At 46.2% G+C, this 23,267-nt stretch overlaps 1 long non-coding RNA gene across 1 annotated transcript; it reads right to left on the reverse strand.

Moving 5' to 3' along the window:
- Window positions 1-1,599: 1,599 nt before the first annotated feature.
- On the reverse strand, window positions 1,600-16,207 carry LOC119969998. Its single transcript, XR_005461506.1, has 3 exons — window positions 16,121-16,207; window positions 3,500-3,870; window positions 1,600-2,836 (listed from the first exon to the last, which is right to left on the reverse strand). It is a non-coding gene; the product is annotated as an uncharacterized LOC119969998 (long non-coding RNA).
- Window positions 16,208-23,267: the final 7,060 nt, after the last annotated feature.

A 23,267-nucleotide genomic window follows, 5' to 3' on the forward strand; every position in this document is an offset into this window, starting at 1 on the left:
AATGTTTGACTGTCTGTGCATGATGTGGTCTTGCCAGTCCTTGTCTCTTTTTGTGCATCTTTCATGTGATTTGTTTTGCATATTTTTAAGTACCATAGTGGCAGTTATATTAGTGAATAATGTGTTTTGTTGTGCAGCTGTAGACTTCCCTTCTGGCAGCTGTGAGGAAGCAAATGAACAGTAAAGACATTTAGAACATAGAACAGTACAGCACAGAACAGGCCCTTCGGCCCTCGATGTTGTGCCGAGAAATGATCACCCTACTCAAACCCACGTATCCACCCTATACCCGTAACCCAACAACCCCCCCCCCCCCCCACCCCCTTAACCTTACTTTTAAGGACACTACGGGCAATTTAGCATGGCCAATCCACCTAACCCGCACATCTCTGGACTGTGGGAGGAAACCGGAGCGCCCGGAGGAAACCCACGCACACACGGGGAGGACGTGCAGACTCCGCACAGATAGTGACCCAGCCGGGAATCGAACCTGGGACCCTGGAGCTGTGAAGCATTTATGCTAACCACCATGCTACCGTGCTGCCCCCTAATTGCCTTCAAAAGCAATAATAATTTCCAAAAACCCTTTTATTTTCATTTTATTCATCAAATTTTAGTCATCAGAAAACTGATATGTGAAGAGTTTCATCAACTTCTAATTCTATGCAAGTAGGTTTTAAATTAGTTAAAATTTCACTTTTTATACAGACACACATACACAAATATTATCACATACACTCATAATACATCCCTTTTGTCACTGCATCATTAGATTCTTAATAAACCTGATAAAGAAGTTAATTAAAGAATGTACGTTGAAAACTCGCAGTTGTGTGTTTGTGTGTGCCGGGTCGATGGGAGGTCACAAACCCTTGGCTGCATTCTCCATTGCTGAGACAAAGGGCTGAATTCTCCAATTTTGTGGCTATGTCCGGAGGAAGCGTCTGGTCTTACGACCAGAAAGTCGGCGGCGCCCCCCCTGCACCGATGCTCCACCCGGTGGGAGGCTAGCAGCCGTGCCACGTAAGGCTTTACCTGCAGATACGGGTGGAGCATGGCCAGGAATGGCCCGGTCCATGGCCTTGCATGTGCACGGAGGTGACCAGCGGTGACTGCGCTGTACAATATGGCGCGACGCACATGCAAACCTGGCCTCCCAGATAGTGTCCCCTTGTAACTCCCTCGCCACCCCCAGACCACCCCCCACGAGTTCCCCCAGCCCCTGCCGAAGCCCCCCCCCACCGGCCAGCAGAATGGCTCCCCCCCCCAACAGTGGCAGCGCTGAACACAGCCCCCAGCCGCCATGCGAGGTCTCCCGAAAATTGAGAGGACACACGACGGACATGGTTGGAAAGTCAGCCCATCAGGGGCTGAGTATTGGGAAGGGCCTCAGGTGACGTCCTGAGGCCGTCTGAACAGCGTGTGGCCTACACAGAGATTACGCCATTTTTGAGGGGGTGGAGCCTCCGAAAAACGGCGCCGCCCCTGATTTTGGCGTAAAAAAGGATTCTCCGGCTTTTTCGGTGTCGGAAATTGGAGAATCCTGGGGCAGGATTCATAGACTTCCTCGACAGCAAAATTTGCGCCGCACCTGGACCGATTCAGCAACTGTTAACAAAGAACAAAGAACAATACAGCGCAGGAACAGGCTTTCACCCCACCAAACCTGCGCCAACCATGATACCTAATATGATAATCTAAAACCAGGGACAAGCTTGCCTCTACCAGCCATGGAAGCTATGACTCAAGTTTACATTGAACAAGCAATTGCCTGCATTCATAGCTTCCACCCCTCTAAGACAGAATGCCCCACCTCTAAGAGTGCTGGCTAATTGATGAGCTGGCAGCTCTTCAGTCCCAGCAGCGCCACCAGGGGGAGTAATCCGGGACTGCAGCTGTCCCCAGATGAGCGGCCATTAAGGAGGCTCAGAGTAAAGGAAAATAAGGTCTGGAATCATCCTGACAACTCAGGTAGGCACTGCCAAGAAGGTAGGTGTTGATTATAAAAGGGGCTTACTTGGGCCCTTGCACTGGTGGGCAGCACTGATGGAATCCCATCCCCTACCCTGATCACCGAGCCTGCAGGGAGATGGCTAAGTTTTATTGCAGGTGGGGCAATCTTCTGAGTTGAAAGATGTCAATTTGCCACTGGCAAAGTACCAGCGGTGACAAGACAAGGTTCTTAAGTGGTGATTAATTGGCTAATTAAGAGACTTAATCCATCTAAATCTAGGTTGGCTGCTTCCACTGACCCTCACTCATGTTTGAGGCTGATGCTTCCATTTTCTCTATGATCGTAATGTGTATGCTTGGAAAGCCTTTCAGGACTTTGCACATAATCAATGATTTTCCATCAACAACCTCCAAATACTTCATCTGTGCCCAGCAAGCAGACACCTTGCATTACAGACTCTCCACAGTTGTCTCTGCCGCTACCGCCTGCTGTTTCACACTTATGAAGTGTGTGTGTCAGGTAAAAACACAACCATCTGTCCACATGATTCCACCATAGTATTAGTGGATGGATACATGGGGATATGAGGAAGTGCTGCAAGAATTCTGGGAAATCCTCAAAATTGGTCTTCTTGCTGATTAACAGAGCTAACTAAAATCAATGACTGATTTTATATTAGAGTCTTCACTAGCTGTGATATGATAATGCTGATAGAGAACTATATTTTTAATCCTAATTGTGACATTTTGGGAAATTGTGGGCTGCATTTTCATTGACCAAATGTTTTACTAACTCCAAAGGTTTGAAATTAACCAAATGGTAAAACATCAGCAGGAATCTAGCAGAGCATGAAAGCAGATGAACTGGAGATACTTCGAGCACCTGCGGAGAGAAAAGGAGAGAATGGATCATTTAGATCTGAAACATTAACTCCACAAATGCTGCTGGATCTGCTGAGTTTATCCAGTATTTTCTGTTTTTATTAATTTCAGAGTGAAGAGATTAAGGGATCAGTAGACTCTTTCACTCGTCAATTCCTTGACAGCATAGAAAGAGAAGCGTAAGTAGGTATGAATGATAAGTGGGTGTGAGGGGTATTGTGGTGGAGCAGCTTAAATGGTAGAGTGTCGGGTGATGGAGAAGGGTGGGCAAGAACATCACAGTACATAGGGAAATAGATCATAGAATTTACAGTACAGAAGGAGGCCATTCAGCCCATCGAGTCTGCACCGGCTCTTGGAAAGAGCACCCTACCCAAGGTCAACAACTCCACCCTATCCCCATAACCCAGTAACCCCACCCAACACTAAGGGCAATTTTGGACACTAAGGGCAATTTATCATGGCCAATCCACCTAACCTGCACATCTTTGGACTGTGGGAGGAAACCGGAGCACCCGGAGGAAACCCACGCACACACGGGGAGGATGTGCAGACTCCGCACAGGCAGTGACCCAAGCCAGAATCGAACCTGGGACCCTGGAGCTGTGGAGCGATTGTGCTATCCACAATGCTACCGTGCTGCCCCATATATAACTTTACTCACCTTTACTGATCTGGTTAGGTCATTAAAGTACTTCATGCACTGGATCCACATAAGTGACGCATGCTCTGCTGCTGACATATTGAGCCAACTCCAGCCAAGCCTTCTTTGCGGCAGCAATAGGTTTCTTCCTCCATTGCTGGTGAAGAGTATCTCTCTTTAGCTCCTCGTAGCTCCAGGCATCACATACACAAACATATCATTGAAGTGTGATGCAGCCTTTGTCCATCTTAAATCCATCATTGAATTTCCTGTCCATTTGCTGCAATCTAACTCCTCCAAATTCAATCTTCAGATTGTCTCTTTCAGTACTGAGTTAGAATCACCTCTTTCAGGTCCTCAATACCCCTGCTGTAGTGCATTGGCTTGCAAACCTGTAAGCAAATGTTAATGAAATTAAAAAGCCACTGACAGATATATTTAACTTACTTCTGGGTTTCCTGTGGGATGTTTAGACCTTAACTTTTATAATATGCTTTATAGGAATAGCAGCATGACTTCATTGGAAGGGAAGTCTGTCATGCGACCCATCTTAAGTTTCACCTTTGCTTTTGAGCACAGCTGACACACACAGCTCTGATGCTAATATATTCAAGCTCGCTATCCATGTATATCTGTTTCCATGTGCCTAGTCTTAATAAATGAACTCACACCGGTATTTCCCATTCTCTGATGAGTTACCATGGTGGTATAGGGAAGAAGGAACTTTTTTTCTGCCCTGTACAGATGTGCTGGTTGGCTGCTTCAGGAAGGAATGGCATTGATAGCATTTGTTTAATTTTTGCTCTCCGATAACATGCAAGAAGGGAAAAAATCAAGAATGATGTTCTTCTGGTCAGGAAAAAAACACTTTTTGAAAAACATTAATCAAATAATGTCATCATCTTCAATGCCAACTGGGATTTTGTCTGCGAAAACAGAAAATAGTAACAAATTATGCTGCATAATTATCTTTTCATAGATTTTGAGCAGCTATTCAACTACATAACCCTGCTAAACTTCCAAATGCCCAAGAATCCTGTTGTGTGTGCAATCGTAGCTGAAAATGAGCGATGTAAATCTGTTTTGGTAGTATTGTTGAGTCATGTCTGCAGAAACACAAGCACTTTGTGTTTATCAAGTTGAGAGGTATTATTTCCGGGGAATTAAGAGGCAGGAATTCTCCTCCTACACTCCCTGTGCAATGTAATATGTTCATCACGAAACACTTGCCACTAACCCATGTTTTTTCCCATTAATTTTAACAGACAGAATATTCTGGGTTGGGGTTGTGGAACTTCACAGTATAAGTTCCTGATCTTGCTCAGAGAGCAAAAGCAGAATGTTTTTATTCGTAAGTACTTTCATATTTAGATATCCATTGTTAAGTGCTTTCAAGTCAGGAGTGACACAGTGATGTGAGCATGAACATTTCTTCTCCATTGTTGAAATTATTTGTGTCAACCTAAGAGATCACTTTACAGTGCGTGATCTTTCCTTTACTTGTACCAGCCACATTGTGACTTACCTGTGTGATATTGACAAACCAATTGTGCTAAATTAGAACTTGATTGCAACATCCCAAACTAGGTTCACATAAACTTTCAGGACTGGAATGCTTTTTGCCAGTCAGTCTAAATTGGATTTTAGCCAAAGTCCCAGAGGTGAAAGGCCAGTATTTCATCCAATGTACTGACACCCTTCCTTTTTTGTTAGATTTTTGAGCGGGATTCTCCAACCCCCCGCCGCATCTTTGGGACGCCCCGATACCGGAGCGGTTCCCGCCACTCCACTGCGCCGTTTCTGTCCGCCCCACTGATTCCCGGAGAATCCCGCCTCCACTCTATCTGCTCTTCTCCTCACCAGACTATTTAATCCCTTGTTGGAGATGCATCTCACTGTATATTAAACAGAATTTTGGAGTCTATTTTAATGTTCATTTTTAGTTGTTCTTCCACAGGTCTTCACGGGGAGCACGGTAGCATGGTGGTTAGCATCAATGCTTCACAGCTCCAGGGTCCCAGGTTCGATTCCCGGCTGGGGTCACTGTCTGTGCGGAGTCTGCACGTCCTCCCCGTGTGTGCGTGGGTTTCCTCCGGGTGCTCCGGTTTCCTCCCACAGTCCAAAGATGTGCGGGTTAGGTGGATTGGCCAGGCTAAATTGCCCTTAGTGTCCTAAAAAAAATAATGTTAATGGGGGTTGTTGGGTTACTGGTATAGGGTGGATACGTGGGCTTGAGTAGGGTGATCATTGCTCGGCACAACATTGAGGGCCGAAGGGCCTGTTCTGTGCTGTACTGTTCTAAAAAAAAAAGGTCTAGTTCCCTTTGTGTAAATGGAGTCAATGTCACATAAGTACATAAGAACATAAGAACTAGGAGCAGGAGTAGGCCATCTGGCCCCTCGAGCCTGCTCCGCCATTCAATGAGATCATGGCTGATCTTTTGTGGACTCAGCTCCACTTTCCAGCCCGAACACCATAACCCTTAATCACTTTATTCTTCAAAAAACTATCTATCTTTACCTTAAAAACATGTAATGAAGGAGCCTCAACTGCTTCACTGGGCAAGGAATTCCATATATTCACAACCCTTTGGGTGAAGAAGTTCCTCCTAAACTCAGTCCTAAATCTACTTCCCCTTATTTTGAGGCTATGTCCCCAGTTCTGCTTTCACCCGCCAGTGGAAACAACCTGCCCGCATCTATCCTATCTATTCCCTTCATGATTTTAAATGTTTCTGTAAGATCCCCCCTCATCCTTCTAAATTCCAACGAGTACAGTCCCAGACTACTCAACCTCTCCTCATAATCCAACTCCTTCAGCTCTGGGATTAACCTAGTGAATCTCCTCTGCACACCCTCCAGTGCCAGTACATCCTTTCTCAAGTAAGGAGACCAAAACTGAACGCAATACTCCAGGTGTGGCCTCATTAACACCTTATACAATTGCAACATAACCTCCCTAGTCTTAAACTCCATCCCACTAGCAATGAAGGACAAAATTCCATTTGCCTTCTTAATCACCTGTTGCACCTGTAAACCAACTTTCTGTGACTCATGCACTAGCACACCCAAGTCTCTCTGAACAGCGGCATGCTTTAATATTTTATCGTTTAAATAATAATCCCGTTTGCTGTTATTCCTACCAAAATGGATAACCTCACATTTGTCAACATTGTATTCCATCTGCCAGACCCTAGCCCATTCACTTAACCTATCCAAATCCCTCTGCAGACTTCCAGGATCCTCTGCACTTTTCGCTTTACCACTCATCTTAGTGTCATCTGCAAACTTGGACACATTGCCCTTGGTCCCCAACTCCAAATCATCTATGTAAATTGTGAACAATTGTGGGCCCAACACGGATCCCTGAGGGACACCACTAGCTACTGATTGCCAACTAGAGAAACACCCATTAATCCCCACTCTTTGCTTTCTATTAATTAACCAATCATCTATCCATGCTACTACTTTACCCTTAATGCCATGCATCTTTATCTTATGCAGCAACCTTTTGTGTGGCACCTTGTCAAAGGCTTTCTGGAAATCCAGATATACCACATCCATCGGCTCCCCGTTATCTACTGCACTGGTAATATCCTCAAAAAATTCCACTAAATTAGTTAGGCATGACCTGCCCTTTATGAACCCATGCTGCATCTGCCCAATGGGACAAATTCTATCCAGATGCCTCGCAATTTCTTCCTTGATGATAGATTCCAGCATCTTCCCTACTACCGAAGTTAAGCTCACTGGCCTATAATTTCCTGCTTTCTGCCTACCTCCTTTTTTAAACAGTGGTGTCACGTTTGCTAATTTCCAATCCACCGGGACCACCCCAGAGTCTAGTGAATTTCGGTAAATTATCACTAGTGCGTCTGCAATTTCCCTGGCCATCTCTTTTAGCACTCTGGGATGCATTCCATCAGGGCCAGGAGACTTGTCTACCTTTAGCCCCATTAGCTTGCCCATCACTACCTCCTTAGTGATAACAATCCTCTCAAGGTCCTCACCTGTCATAGCCTCATTTCTATCAGTCGTTGGCATACCATCATACACCTATTTTATTTGTTCGTTTAACCTTGTTTTTTTCTGATATTTTAACTCTTAAAATTAATTAACAAAAACTGAATTAGTAAAGATAGAACAGAGTGATTTTTTTGGGAAAATATTTTCATTGAACTTTCAACATTTTCGTCAAATCAAAAGAACAGTAAAACATGTGCCAACTATAGAAAACTCCTACCAACAACTACAGCAACCTCCCCCGAAAGAAAAATGAACATAGAACAGCCCTCTCCACCCCTGCAACTGCTAATAGTGACCAGGGGTGGGATTCTCCGACCCCCCGCAGGGTCGGAGAATCGCCGGGGGCCGGCGTCAATCCCGCCCCTGCCCTGTCCGAAAGTCTCCAGCACCGGATATTCGGCGGGGGCGGGAATTGCGCACGCCGGTCGGCGCCCCCCCCCCCCCCCGGCGATTCTCCGGCCAATGATGGGCCGAAGTCCCGCCACTGTCATGCTGGTTCCGCCGGCGTGGATCAAACCACCTACCTTACCGGCGGGACCAGGCTGCGCGAGCGGGCTCCGGGGCCCTGGGGGGAGCTCGGGGTGATCTGGCCCCGAGGGGTGCCCCCACGGTGGCCTGGCCCGCGAACAGGGCCCACCGATTGGTGGGGGGGGGGGTAGCCGTGGGGGGCACACTTTTCCTTCCGCGTTCGCCATAGTCTTCACGATGGCGGAGGCAGAAGTGACCCCCCTCCCCTGCGCATGCGCGGGGATGACGTCAGCAGCTGCTGACGCTCCTGCGCATGCGTGGACTTCCGCTGGCCGGCGAAGTCCCTTCGGCCCTGGCTGGCATGGTGCCAAAGGCCATTCCCGCCAGCTGGCGGAGCGCCAACCACTCCGGCGCAGGCCTAGCCCCTCAATGTTAGGGCATGGCCCCTATAGGTGCGGTGACCACTCCGGCCCGACGCCGGAGTGGTTCACGCCACTCCATCACGCCGGGACCCCCCCGCCCCGCCGGGTAGGGGAGAATCCCGGTCCAGATCCTTAAAGTGCAATATGAACAGATGTCATCTCGGATAGAATCCGTCGATTGTCCCCCTTCCAGTGAACTTGTCACCTCGCCACGCTGCGGCACTAGGTGCTGTTGCCTGTTTCCAACTCAGCAGAAACCACTGCTGGGCCAGCAATAAGGCAAATGCCAGAGCATTCTGCCCTCAGTTCTGGCTGGTCCAACACTCCAAATACAGCTACTAGCAGACAGGGCTCCAAATCAACGAGAAGAGAGTGAATTACAACTAATTGTGTGGAAAGCAAAAAATAAATGCGTTCATGAATATGGAATGTTCCATCATATTTTAATGACGTTTTATATTTGATGCCAAAGAATTTTTCACTTCTCTGGGCTTTACTAATTATATTTTAATTATTTTTAAAAATACCTCGGTTTCTCTCATTGGTGTGAAAATTATAAATTCCATCCTTATGGCTTTTAATGATTTCAATAATGTGCCTCACACAATTTCTTGACAAACTTTTGTGCCACTTTTGCACCTATATTTCTCACAGATAAGAAAAAGCTTTTGAAGAACCAGCAATCCATTCCCTAATGTAATGTATTGTGTTGCCAAGGAACACAATGGGATCAAAATAAATGTAAAAAAAACACTGCCTAGATGAAACTGTACATTTCTCAGTTCAGTTACACTTTGCGTCAGTATTTTGTTGAAAGAAAAGCAAGTTGTAGCTGTGACTAACAAGATGAACTGATGTGATAAGGACACCCAGGAGATGTCTTCTCTTTCCTACTCTGCTGAAAAACATCACTTCAACAGAGAAATACCAGAGCCTTTCCTATTTTATTTTTTAAAAATTCAATTACGTGCCAAACAATAAATTGCTTCTTTGCATTCAGTTGCATTAATCTAAATTAATATATGTTATCTGAAACTTTTAACTAAATCAAGCCAGGTCATGAAAAAAACTATTGTTTGCTTAGATTCTTTACTGTATTAAAAGGGATTATTACATACAATGCACATTGCAATTATATTCATGTTATACTCTACAAGAGATACAAGAAGTAAAGGCTTGGCATATAGCCTCTGGCATAATGCTGAAGACATGCTTGTATTTAATCAATGAATGACTTGTTGGCATCACTTGCAGTCAGCATGCTTAGTCCAATTGAGTGAGGAGCTTTGACTAATGAAGAGCTTGATGTGCATTGTGGCCTCCCATAAGAACAGTGATGTAGTAGTGCAGCACAACAATATCATTAGATGTAGGTCAGCAGGCCAGTTTAGTTGAGTTCTGTCTAGACTCATAGACATGGGGGCTGTCTGACAGTTACGGTTCACAGTGACTGCCAAGAGAGACATAGATATATTTAGTTAGCTGGGCAGCACAATACATTCATAGGCTACCTCACAGATCTGGATGTAATTGTTTGAATAAAAGCAAAATTAATCTATTAAAGTGATTACACCTGCCAACAATTTGAAGATTCAACAATAGCAATGGAAATATAATTCTAAAGTAGGCTTACATATACAAACATATATGACCAGTTTTACATATGCTAAAGGGATGATCATCACTCTCTTGTTAAAAATGTCCAGAAACATGGTTATTATGAAGAAATGTTAGGATACTTGCATTTTGACTGCCATTTATGAGCCTCTAAAATGACTTTTCTTGTAAAAAGAAAATAATGCCTTACAAATGAGAAAACCGAGATGACAAATCCCCTTTAAAATAAGATTGTTTTATTATGCCCTTTTGAAAACTATTTATATCATGATCACATTGCAGACACAGAAATAGTAAAATGTTCCTATAGGCAGTATTAAGAGACTGACTATTTTTTTTTGAAAATGGAAAAGTGTAGCTAGTGAAATAACATTGCCCTGACAAAAATATTCAATATGAAATCCTATTAAGAAAGTATAGATTTCTGTAGGATTCTTCTGAAATTTTAAAGGAAAAACAACAACCCTATGGAAAAGAAGAAGACAATTTAGAAATGCTTTGTGGATTGCAGCAGCACGTTTACATGTTTCGAAATGAATATAAGACTAGACATTGCCCTTTTCATTTACAGGGATTAAAATTAGACACAGCTTCCAGAAGCATCTATGTCATGCATTTGACTTTGCTCTCAACAGTAGAGCACTTTTATTTTACAGAATATCATTTTGTTTTCACCAATTAGTGATCCACTATAAAATGACATTTGGAGAAAATCTATTCACTGGACAATATCTTCATTGAACAAAACCTGGGGAGAGCATTCCATTCTTTTTTTTAAAGCTTTCAAGGGGATAATTTTAGAACTTCTTTCTTTTAAGGCTCTATTTACCTGATTATATCAAAGTCACCTATCTATCTTAGTTAATTTAATTTGACACATCAGATGATCCCAAGAAACATTTCCTATCAGTTCCATTCATGGACCATTGAACTTTGTCAAATTATTTTAGAAAAGTCTTCTTCTTAAACGGTCCCATGGGATCAAGGATGATTTGCTTGTACTCCAGTTAGATGGGTTTTGAGATAGGTGATGAGTCCAATGCATCAGCTGCAGACTCTGTCACATGCAGGGCAGGCTCCAAAGGTCAGACAGAGGAGGTATTTGAAATGTAATACGCTCTCTCCGATACCTCAACTTTGCTTCTGCATGCTCCCAGCTAAATATCTCGATGTGTTTGCTGCCTTCCTGAATTAACCTTCTTCTTTTCAGCCAGCCACAAGTCAGAGTCTTCCATAAGTCAACATGGATGATTAACCTCTTCAGAGGATGTTTTAAGGACATGAATAAAACATTTCCTCTATCCACCTCTTTCCACGATCAAGTTCTAAGTAGAACAGTTGCTTTGAGTGTCTGATATCAGGCATAAAAACATGTCCCACCTAATTTGAGTGGGTTTGAGTGATTAATGCCTCGATGCTGAGCATGTTAAACATAAGGACAGAAGAACTAAAAACAAGTGGAGGCAATTCAGCCCCGAGAGCCTACTCCACCATTCAATACAATCATGACTGATCTACTTTTGGCCTCAACTCCACTTTGCTGCCTGTTTTCCATAACCCTTCAATCCATTACTAATTAAAACTCTGTCTATCTCCTCCTTAAATTTACTCTATGTCTTGGCATTCATTGTACTCTGAGGTAGTGAATTCCACAGATTTATGACCCTTTGAGAAGTAATTTCTCCTCATCTCTGATTTAAATCTGCTACCCCTTATTCTAAAACTATGACCTCTTGCTCTCGATTACCCCACAAGAGGAAGCATCTGTCCTCAGCCGACTTTGTCAATACCTTTTATCATCATATACCTAAATAAAATATCCTCTCATTTCTCTAAACCCGAGAGAATATAGGCCTAAACTGGCTTGGGAGACGACACTACTGTTGGACCATCTTTCTTGTCATTGGATTTGGAGGACATGAATATGGAGAACGACTGGCTGAGTATCTACATCAGAATATCGTTTCGAATCATCCTTTTTTCTCTAGTTAATGAATCATGTTGCATAGTTTATCAAAGTTTGCATAATTTTCAAATAAACTGGCAATAGTAGCTCATTAATTGTTTTAAACAAATTATTTAACTGATATTGATAAATTATGCAAAAACTAGCTTTTTAATAATGCCTCATGCAACTAGGTCTCAATATTTCCACGAACAAACAACATGAATAAAAATGGTTTTATTAGTGGAAGAGTCCAAATAAAAGTTATTATAATTTGAATATTAATTGCAGAAAAATTCTGGGGCTGGATTCTCCGACCCCCCACTGGGTCGTAGAATCGCCGGGGGGGGGCGTGAATCCCGCCCCCGCCGGCCGCCGAATTCTCTGGCACTGGAGATTCGGCGGGGGCGGGAATCTCGCCGCACTGGTCGGCGGGCCCCCCCCCCAGTGAGTCCCGCTGCTGTAATGCCTGTCCTGCCGGCGTCAATCAAACCACCTCCCTTACCGGCGGGACTGGCGGCGCGGGTGGGCTCCGGGGTCCTGGGGGGGGGGGGGGGGGGCGTGGGGGGATCTGGCCCCAGGGGGTGCCCCCACAGTGGCCTAGCCCGCCAACGGGGCCTCCGATCCGCGGGCAGGCCTGTACCATGGGGGCACTCTTTTCCTTCCACGTCGGCCATGAAGTGACCCCCTCCCCTGCGCATGCGCGGGGATGACGTCAGCAGTCGCTGACGCTCCCACGTATGCGCGGACTTCTGCCGGCCAGCGAAGTCCCTTTGGCCCCGGCTGGTGTGGCGCCAAAGGCCTTCCACGCCAGCCGGCCGGACGGCAACAACTCAGGCGCGGGCCTAGCCCCTCAAGGTGAGGGCTTGGCCTCTAAAGGTGCGGAGGATTTCACACCTTTGGGGCAGCCCGACGCTGGAGTGTTTCACGCCACTCCATCCCGCCGTGACCCCCTGCCCCGCCGGGTAGGGGAGAATCCAGCCCATGTTCACAATGTTGCAGCCTGCTTTGGTGCTCTGTCATACAGCTGTGAGAGATGGGTTGGTCTGGGGATGGGGAGGGTGGTGGGGGGACGTTGGGGGTGGGCTTGGCCGAGGGACCACAGTTCAGTCAGCGCTCACTGCTCTGGTGTCCTATTACCATCCCTCTTCCCGCACATCCTCACATCCTGTCCCCACCTCCGCCACCCCAAGGGACTGTGTGAATGGCCAGCTCACATGCAGGGATCACCCAGGTGGATGGTGAAAATTGCTACATGGAATCAGATGTTGTAAAATGGTGCAGTGCACCAGAGGTCATCACAGAGTTGGTCGTCATCATCCTCCATCCCTTGGACCTGACTGACTCGCTGTTACTGTCAATCCAGTGCCTGCACCCCATAGTGAGGCTGGTAGGAATCACAGAGGGGGGTTGGGGAGTGGGTGGGCAGGGGGCATTGGGGTGGGATTGGATGTCCGGGCCCCTACATGGAGGCAATCATAGTGTGCATCTACTGCATACGTTGTGATGCCTCCCGTGCCTGCCTGGGTCCCATGTCCTGATCATCCTCACCCTCCTCGCCAGACGAGGTCTGGCTTTCATCCTCCTCCTCCAGCACGTCGCCCCTCTGCTGTGTGATGTTGTGGAAGGCAAAGCAGGCCAGCACGATGTGGGAGACTCTCCTAGCGCTATACTGCAGGGCCCTGCAGTGCGGTCCAGGCACCTGAACCTCATCTTCAGGATGCCGAAGCCCCTGGTCGCAGCATGTGCATTGTTGTAGCGGATCTCCACATCAGTCTTTGGACTCCAGATAGGCATCATCAGCCACCGCAGCAGCGGATAACCCCTGTTTCCAAGGAGGCAACTCCCCCAGCCAAGGGTGCGCCTTGAAGAGGTCAGGAATTATTGTGTGTCTGGATGAAGGTGTCATGGTAGGCATGGTAGCACAGTGGTTAGCATTGTTGCTTCACATTGCCAGGGTCCCATGTTTGATTCTCGACTTGGGTCACTATCTGTGAGGAATCTGCACGTTCTCCCTGTGTCTGCGTGGGTTTTCTCCAGGTGCTCCGGTTTCCTCTCAAAAATCCCGAAAGACGTGCTGTTAGGTAATTTGTACCATGTACCCTAACAGATGCCCGAATGTGACGATAAGGGGCTTTTCACGATAACTTCCTTGCAATGCTAATATAAGCCTACTTGTGAAAATAAGGATTACTATTATTATCATGCACACTACCCAAGTATTGGGTGTAGATGTGCATGATGCACATCTGATTGTCGCACGCCAGCTGCACATTCATCAAGTGCAACCCCTTTCGGTTTGTGAAGACCAGCCTACCAGAGGCTGGTGCTTCTAGGGCGACATGCATCATGTCGATCATCCCCTGGACTTGGGCATCTCGGCAAAGATGGCGAACCCTGCTGCCCGTACCTTCTGGTGGGCTTTGTCTACATTGAATTTGATATTTTCCCCGACTGAGCATATAGGATCTCCATGGCAGCGCTGATGCACCTGTGCACACCAAGGTCTGCGAGATCCCAGACAGGTCCCCACTTGGCACCTGGAAAGACCCGATGGTGTAAAGTTTAAGGCTGATCGCCACCTTGACAATCACCGGGAGCGGGTATCCTGTTCCATACCCCCGCTGTGCCAAGTGCGCATGATCTGGCAGATATGTCACACTATCTCCCTTCTCAGCTGGATTCTTCGATGGCATGTCCAGTCCACTAGGTCCTCAAATGACAAGTGCTGCTGGTACACACGAGGCCTCATGCGGCGGCTCCTTCCCACCTCCATCCTCGGCCTGTTGGGCGGTTGCTTTCTGTGCCTCTGGGCAATGTCCGCAGATGCAGGGTCTGCTTCGAGCAGCTCCAGCTTGTACAGCCTCAGTGCATCCCCCAGGGCTGCGGCAACTAGGATGAAGGTCACCATTCCAGGTTGAATTCCGAAATCCATTGTCTGCAGGGGGTGAAAGTCAGACATGTTAGCATGGTCCATACCCCGTGCCCAACCACTGGGCCACATGGTGGTCCCGGTGTGCAGACCCTTTCTCGCATATCCCTCTCTCCCACCCCCCTTCCCCATCCCCAACCCCACCCCCAGCCGTTTCCCCTGCCACTCTTCCCACTGCACCCCTGGCCCCGTCGGTGCCTGGCACTGTGGCGACCTAGGGTCCTGGCACCTGTCCCTGCTGCCAGAGCCACTTTGAGCGTTGGCCTTGGGTGGGTGTTGCCCTTGGGCCACGTACTGACCCGCCAGTGGGAGTGGGGGTGGGGTGTTGGGGAGAGTTGGTGGGGTGGATGATTGGATGATGCAGGATAGGGTGGTGGGGGGTGGGGTGGAGGTTGGGGGCTGAGGTGCAAGGTTGGTTGGATGGGTGCGCCCAACAGGCCGGTGTCACTCTGTACAGCCAGGGGCCACCGTGTACAGTCAGTGGGGTGTGCAGCAAGGTGGCTGCCTTGCAGATCACAGCAAAGGTGCTCCATGCTTGGACACCCCAATCCCATGGGGCTCACCCCAGATGCACAGCCCATCCCCTGGTCGCCCCCCCCCTCCCCCCCCCCCGCCCTGCCGAGGCGGTGCATCGCGGAGGCCCCGAAGAATACCAGGTCAGGCCCACTAATAATATGGAGTAGAATGCATTGTTGCCACTGTTGGGTCACCAGAGCATGGCGTTCTGTTGTGCACCCCCCCCATGATTTTGGGGTCACAACCGTTTCTCCATCCAATCGTGTTTCATGATTCCGGCGTCGACCGACAGATAATCCTGCCCTTCAAGTGTGATTCTAAAGCCAAAAAATTAAGTGAAAGAAAAATTACACACAATGCTATGGGTTAAGAAATATTCCGTGGTTGAGTCTATTTTTTTATCATACCTACTTAGTAAGTCATGTGTACTGATGTTATACTGTAGCAAAACTCTGTGTATTGTATTGGGAATTTGTGTACTTAAGGGATAATTCCATTATTTATATTATCCTACGATGCAAATATGTTCACACTTAAGATATAACATCAATATTCATACAAAAATGGCATTATATTTGCACCAAAAGAATCATAAAAATACGCAATCTCATTATCCAATAATTGACCTTGATATTGATTTGGACTGTTCAGAATCATAGTTCATTACTATACTTCCTAATACCATTTACAAACTAGGGGATATAATTTTATACTTACTGTGTTAGTGATGCTGAAAATATTCATATTCCTCTGCCAGTAACAGATGGAAGCCATCTCTGCACAAAGCGCTTAGTCTCGGCCCCTGAAATATTAATGTACACAGAGAGAGCAAACCATAAGCTTGTAGGCCAGCTTTTGCATGATAGTTCGTTTCAAAGACAACTAAAGGACAAATTGTGCAGTTTTAATAGTGCAGATATACCTGTGGCATGCATGGCACACTGCCCAGATTGTCTCTGGAATCTACATTGATTGTGATAGATGTGATATAATTTCACAGCAGTTGTGATTTCAAGATTTTTTTTTCCTTTGGCCACAATTCTTCGTGGAAGGATGAATGCACTTGGCATTCGAGGCAATTCTGATTCCCTGGTTCTCATTCTTTTGGAGTCTTTATTTTTTGCATTCCAGGATAAAACGTCTGGCCTGATCTAATCTGAAGTGACATACATTAACCTTTACCCTTAGCCAATGGGTTCGGTGCTATCCTAATAATAAAGCATTCATGCACTGAACTGAGCTTTGCATACTATTTTTCAACTCACCTAACCTCATCTATAATATGCTTAATTCACATTAACTCTATCCTCACAGATAATAACTTCGGCATTAGTATATATACTTTTTGCACTGGAGTGCTGAGCTTGTGGCATTTGAGTGCTACAGTGAAAGTTTGGTGACTGAGGGAGTATAAGGGTTCATTTTTATTTAAAGTCTAGTATTTATTTTATTTAGTTAATTAACTTAAAAGTTGCTGTTTGGTCTATAAGAAGGTGAATTTTGAATCAGCTTTAAACAAGGTTCTACTTGTACTTACTTGCAGCTGGAGCTTGTTAATTAGTTAATTGCATTAGGCCAGTTTTCAGAGGCTAAAGTCACAGCATAAATAGGAGCTAGTTACAGTGCAGACTTTGTTTGCACTGGAGTGCTGAGATTGTGGCATTTGAGTGCTACAGTGAGAGTTTGGTGACTGAGGGAGTTAGATGAGGAGGGAGTAAGGTGCTCCTTATATTTCATTTCCTATATTTATCAAAGAGCGTGAAGGGAGCCAGGAGTTTAGAGTACAGCTGACTGGAAGCAGAGTCGAAGGGCGGAGGTCCAGTTGGTCCACGGGGCAGCTAATTCTGTAAAGTAAGAGGGGATGGAGGCTAGGGCAGTTGCATGCTTCTCCTGTAGGATGTGGGTGGTGAGGGATACCACTGGTGTCCACGCTGACTACCTGCGGGAAGTGCACCCAACTCTAGCTCCTCAGAGACCGTGTTAAGGTACTGGAGCTGGAGCTGGATGAACTTCGGATCATCCGGGAGGCAGAGGGGGTTATCGAGAGGAGTTACAGGGAGGTAGCCACACCCAAGGTACTGGACAAGAGTAGCTGGGTTACAGTCAGGGAAAGAAAACTAACAGGCAGACAGTGCAGGGATCCCTCGTGGCCGTTCCCCTTCAAAATAAGTATACCGTTTTGGATGCTGTTGGGGGGGGATGACCTACCGGGGGAAGGCCCCAGCAGCCAGGTCTCTGGCACTGAGTCTGGCTCTGGGGCTCAGAAGGGAAGGGGGGAGCATAGAAAAGCAATAGTAATAGGAGATTCAATGGTTAGGGGAATAGATAGGAGATTCTGTGGTCGCGAGCGAGACTCCCGAAAGGTATGTTGCCTCCCGGGTGCCAGGGCCAGGGATGTCTTGGATCGTGTCTTCAGGATCCTGAAAGGGGAGGGTGAGCAGCCAGAAGTCGTGGTGCACATTGGTATCAACGACGTAGGTAGGAAAAAGGGTGTGGAGTTAATAAACAAGTTTAGGGAGTTAGGCTGGAAGTTAAAGGCCAGGACAGACAGAGTTGTCATCCCTGGTTTGTTGCCGGTGCCACGTGATAGCGAGGCTAGGAATAGGGAGAGAGTGCAGTTGAACACGTGGCTGCAGGAATGGTGTAGACGGGAGGGCTTCAGGTATTTGGATAATTGGAGCGCATTCTGGGAAAGGTGGGACCTGTACAAGCAGGACGGGTTGCATCTGAACCAGAGGGGCACCAATATCCTGGGGGGAGGTTTTCTAGTACTCTTCGGGAGGGTTTAAATTAATTTGGCAGGGGAATGGGAACCGGATCTGTAGTCCGGCAACTAAGGAAGCCGATATTCAGGACGCCAAAGCACGTAGTGATGCAGTGGGGAAGGTAACACTGACAAAGGAGAGTATTTGCAGGCAAGGAGATGGGTTGAAGTGTGTATACTTTAATGCAAGAAGCATCAGGAATAAGGTGGGGGAACTTAAGGCATGGATCGGTACTTGGGACTACGGTGTGGTGGCCATCACAGAAACTTGGATAGAAGAGGGGCAGAAATGGTTGTTAGAGGTCCCTGGTTATAGATGTTTCAACAAGATTAGGGAGGATGGTAAAAGAGGTGGGGGTGGCATTGTTAATTAGAGATAGTATAACAGCTGCAGAAAGGCAGTTCGAGGGGGATCTGCCTACTGAGGTAATATGGGTTGAAGTCAGAAATAGGAAAGGAGCAGTCACCTTGTTGGGAGTTTTCTATAGGCCCCCCAATAGCAGCAGAGATGTGGAGGAACAGATTGGGAAACCGATTTTGGAAAGGTGCAGAAGTCACAGGGTAGTAGTCATGGGTGACTTCAACTTCCCAAACATTGAGTGGAAACTCTTTAGATCAAATAGTTTGGATGGGCTAGTGTTTGTGCAGTGTGTCCAGGAAGTTTTTCTAAAACAGTATGTAGATTGTCCGACCAGAGGGGAGGCCATATTGGATTTAGTACTTGGTAATGAACCAGGGCAGGTGATAGATTTGTTAGTGAGGGAACCATGGTTGACAAGAGAGGTTGAATGTCTTGTTAAGAGGAAGAAGGAGACTTATATAAGGCTGAAGAAACAAGGTACAGACAGGGTGCTGGAGGGATACAAGATAGCCAGGAGGGAACTGAAGAAAGTGATTAGGAGAGCTAAGAGAGGGCATGAAAAATCTTTGGCAGGTAGGATCAAGGAAAACCCCAAGGCCTTTTACACATATGTGAGAAATATGAGACTAGAGCGAGGGTAGGTCCGATCAAGGACAGTAGCGGGAGATTGTGTATTGAGTCTGAAGAGATAGGAGAGGTCTTGAACAAGTATTTTTCTTCAGTATTTACAAGCGAGAGGGGCCATATTGATGGAGAGGACAGTGTGTAACAGACTGATAAGCTCGAGGAGATACTTGTCAGGAAGGAAGATGTGTTGCGCGTTTTGAAAAACTTGAGGATAGACACGTCCCCCGGGCCTGACGGGATATATCCAAGGATTCTATGGGAAGCAAGAAATGAAATTGCAGCGCCGTTGGCAATGATCTTTTCGTCCTCGCTGTCAACAGGGGTGGTACCAGAGGATTGGAGAGTGGCGAATGTCGTGCCCCTGTTCAAAAAAGGGAATAAGGATAACCCTGGGAATTACAGGCCAGTTAGTCTTACTTCGGTGGTAGGCAAAGCAATGGAAAGGGTACTGAGGGATAGGATTTCTGAGCATCTGGAAAGGCACTGCTTGATTAGGGATAGTCAGCACGGATTTGTGAGGGGTAGGTATTGCCTTACAAGTCTTATTGACTTCTTTGAGGAGGTGACCAAGCATGTGGATGAAGGTAAAGCAGTGGATGTAGTGTACATGGATTTTAGTAAGGCATTTGATAAGGTTCCCCATTGTAGGCTTGTGCAGAAAGTAAGGAGGCATGGGATAGTGGGAAATTTGGCCAGTTGGATAACAAACTGGCTAACCGATAGAAGACAGAGAGTGGTGGTGGATGGCAAATATTCAGCCTGGAGCCCAGTTATCAGTGACGTACCGCAGGGATCAGTTCTGGGTCCTCTGCTGTTTGTGATTTTCATTAACGACTTGGATGAGGGAGTTGAAGGGTGGGTCAGTAAATTTGCAGATGATACGAAGATTGGTGGAGTAGTGGATAGTGAGGAGGGCTGTTGTCGGCTTCAAAGAGACATAGATAGAATGCAGAGCTGAGCTGAGAAGTGGCAGATGGAGTTTAACCCTGACAAGTGTGAGGTTGTCCATTTTGGAAGGACAAATAGGAATGCAGGGTTAACGGTAGGGTTCTTGGCAATGTGGAGGAGCAGAGAGATCTTGGGGTCTATGTTCATAGATCTTTGAAAGTTGCCACCCAAGTGGATAGAGCTGTGAAGAAGGCCTATGGTGTGCTAGCGTTCATTAGCAGAGGGATTGAATTTAAGAGCCGTGAGGTGATGATGCAGCTGTACAAAACCTTGGTCAGGCAACATTTGGAGTACTGTGTGCAGTTCTGGTCGCCTCATTTTAGGAAGGATGTGGAAGCTTTGGAAAAGGTGCAAAGGAGATTTACCAGGATGTTGCCTGGAATGGAGAGTAGGTCATACGAGGAAAGGTTGAGGGTGCTAGGCCTTTTCTCATTAGAACGGAGAAGGATGAGAGGCGACTTGATAGAGGTTTATAAGATGATTAGGGGAACAGATAGAGTAGACAGTCAGAGACTTTTTCCCCGGGTGGAACACACCATTACAAGGGGACATAAATTTAAGGTAAACGGTGGAAGATAGAGAGGGGATGTCAGAGGTAGGTTCTTTACCCAGAGAGTAGTGGGGGCATGGAATGCACTGCCTGTGGAAGCAGTTGAGTTGGAAACGTTAGGGACCTTCAAGCGGCTATTGGATAGGTACATGGATTAGGGTAGAATAACGGAGTGCAGGTTAACTTCTTAAGGGCAGCACGGTAGCATTGTGGATAGCACAATTGCTTCACAGCTCCAGGGTCCCAAGTTCGATTTCGACTTGGGTCACTGTCTGTGTGGAGTCTGCACATCCTCCCCGTGACTGCGTGGGTTTCCTCCGGGTACTCCGGTTTCCTCCCACAGTCCAAAGATGTGCAGGTTGGGTGGATTGGCCATGAAAAATTGTCCAAATTTCTATGATTAACCTAGGACAAAAGTTCGGCACAATATCGTGGGCCGAAGGGCCTGTTCTGTGCTGTATTTCTCTATCTATCTCTATCTATACTGTAAGCTAAATGGGGCGGCATGGTAGCACAGTGGTTAGCATTGTTGCTTCACAGCGCTGGGGACCCGGGTTCAATTTCCGCCTTGGGTCACTGTCTGTGCGGAGTCTGCACATTCTCCCTGTGTCTGCGTGAGTTTCCTCCGGGTGCGCCGGTTTTCTCCTACAGTCCAAAGTTGTGCGGGTTAGGTGGATTGGTAATGTTAAATTGCCATGTAGTGCCTAAACATTAGGTGGGGTTGCTGGGTTACAGGGATAGGTTGAACCAGTGGGCTTAGGTAGGGTGATCTTTCAGGGGCCGGTGTAGACTCGATGGGCCAAATGGCCTCCTTCTGCACTGTAAATTCTATGATTCTAACAAGCTATAACAGCATGTTAGGCTTTAGGATTTTAATTGCCACTTTCCTTTCAATGACTTTATTAGAAATTCTCACAAATGAGCTTCTTGTGTTGTAATTGAGAACATATGTATAAGCCTTGGATAACATTCTTGCTTCTGAGTTAGAAAGTTATGGTTCCATATTTCACTCGAGAGACTTGAGCACACAGTCTAGACTGACAATTCAGAAAATTACTAAATGAAATGAAAATCGCTTATTGTCACAAAAAGGCTTCAAATGAAGTTACTGTGAAAAGCCCCTAGTTGCCACATTCCGGCACCTGTTCGGGGAGGCTGGTACGGGAATTGAACTGTGTTGCTGGCTTACCTCGGTCTGCTTTCAAAGCCAGCGATTTAGCCCTGTGCTAAACCAGTGCTGCACTGCAGGGGCTGCATCTTTTGGAGGAGACCCTGCCTGCCCTCCTAGGTGGATGTAAAAGATTCCCTGCTGCTATTGAAAAAAGAGAATATACGTTTTCCTTGTCAATATCATTATGAAAAGAGATTGTCATTATTTAATTATTGCTTGTAGAAACCAGTTCTGTATAAATTGGCTGCTATGTTTCCTCAAAAAGAACTTCATTGGATGCAAGGTGATTTGGGACATCATGGGTTCTTCTAAGTCGCTATGTAAATGCAAGTTCTGTCCTTAGCTCAGCATTACCAACTACCTTATTTTCCAGTAATGTTACACACTCAGGCAGGGTTCACAATACCTCTCATATCAATTCAATTATGGGACGATCACATTCAGGATCTGAATAATACATGTGAAAATCAATACAATATTTGTATTGCAATATTTAATTAGGAAAGTGGCGCAGGGAAATATTGATATAAATACACCTATTCCACTAGTGTTAGTTTGCTGTCAGCATTTTGCCTCTTATCGAAGACAATTTTCTGCAGTCAACTGACAGAATCAAACCAATGAATTTCCCACCAGCATTACATCCTCAAGGTTCTTAAAAGCCCTGCCCTCATAAGGAAGGTGTATTGGCCTCCTTTTCATATTGAGCTCTTCATTATAACGTGGTCAAAATAAGAAAGAGCCTTTTAAGGACATTTTCTCCTTTCCTCTTAAATTTGTCAACCATATTTATCTTAATTCATCCTTGATAAAACAGAATCCTTCTATGCTCACACAGATTGGTTGTCTCTGTCCTCTACCTTGAATTGGAGAACATGCATTTTATTTTTAAATACAGTAAAGTCACACCTTTCATTACTTTCTTGCTCACGTTTTCACTTATCTGCGTTTTGCATTGGCCATCATGTGAATGTTCACCAATAGGTGTTTGAAATGTCTGAATTTTGCAACAGATATTTTGGGTGTGATTCAGCCATTATATTGTGGCCAGAACGGAGCCGGTTGCGGCTATCTAGTATATATACTGTATCTACTATATATATATACTGATGCCGAAGTTATCTGTGTGGATCGAGTTAGTGTGAATTAAGTTTATTATAGATGAGGTTAGGCGAGTTCCAAAATAGTATGCAAAGCTCAGCCCCAAATCTGGGTTTATGCTGGGTGCTAGGCTAACCGCGAGTCATCCAGCTCGCTATGCCTGCTGCGATCTGGATCACGCCATTTCTGGACTCGATGGCAACAGCTGCGAGGCCCCACTGGGCGCTAATTAGTACTGGTTTCCATGAGCGTGGGCCAGGCGTGATGGCAACTCAGAAGGTCCCAGAGGCTATTAGAGACTCCGGGTGGTCGGGGACTGGCAGGATAGTACCCTGGCACTTC

The sequence above is a fragment of the Scyliorhinus canicula genome, chromosome 8 (genome assembly GCF_902713615.1).
Source record: "Scyliorhinus canicula chromosome 8, sScyCan1.1, whole genome shotgun sequence".
Lineage (NCBI taxonomy): Eukaryota > Metazoa > Chordata > Chondrichthyes > Carcharhiniformes > Scyliorhinidae > Scyliorhinus > Scyliorhinus canicula.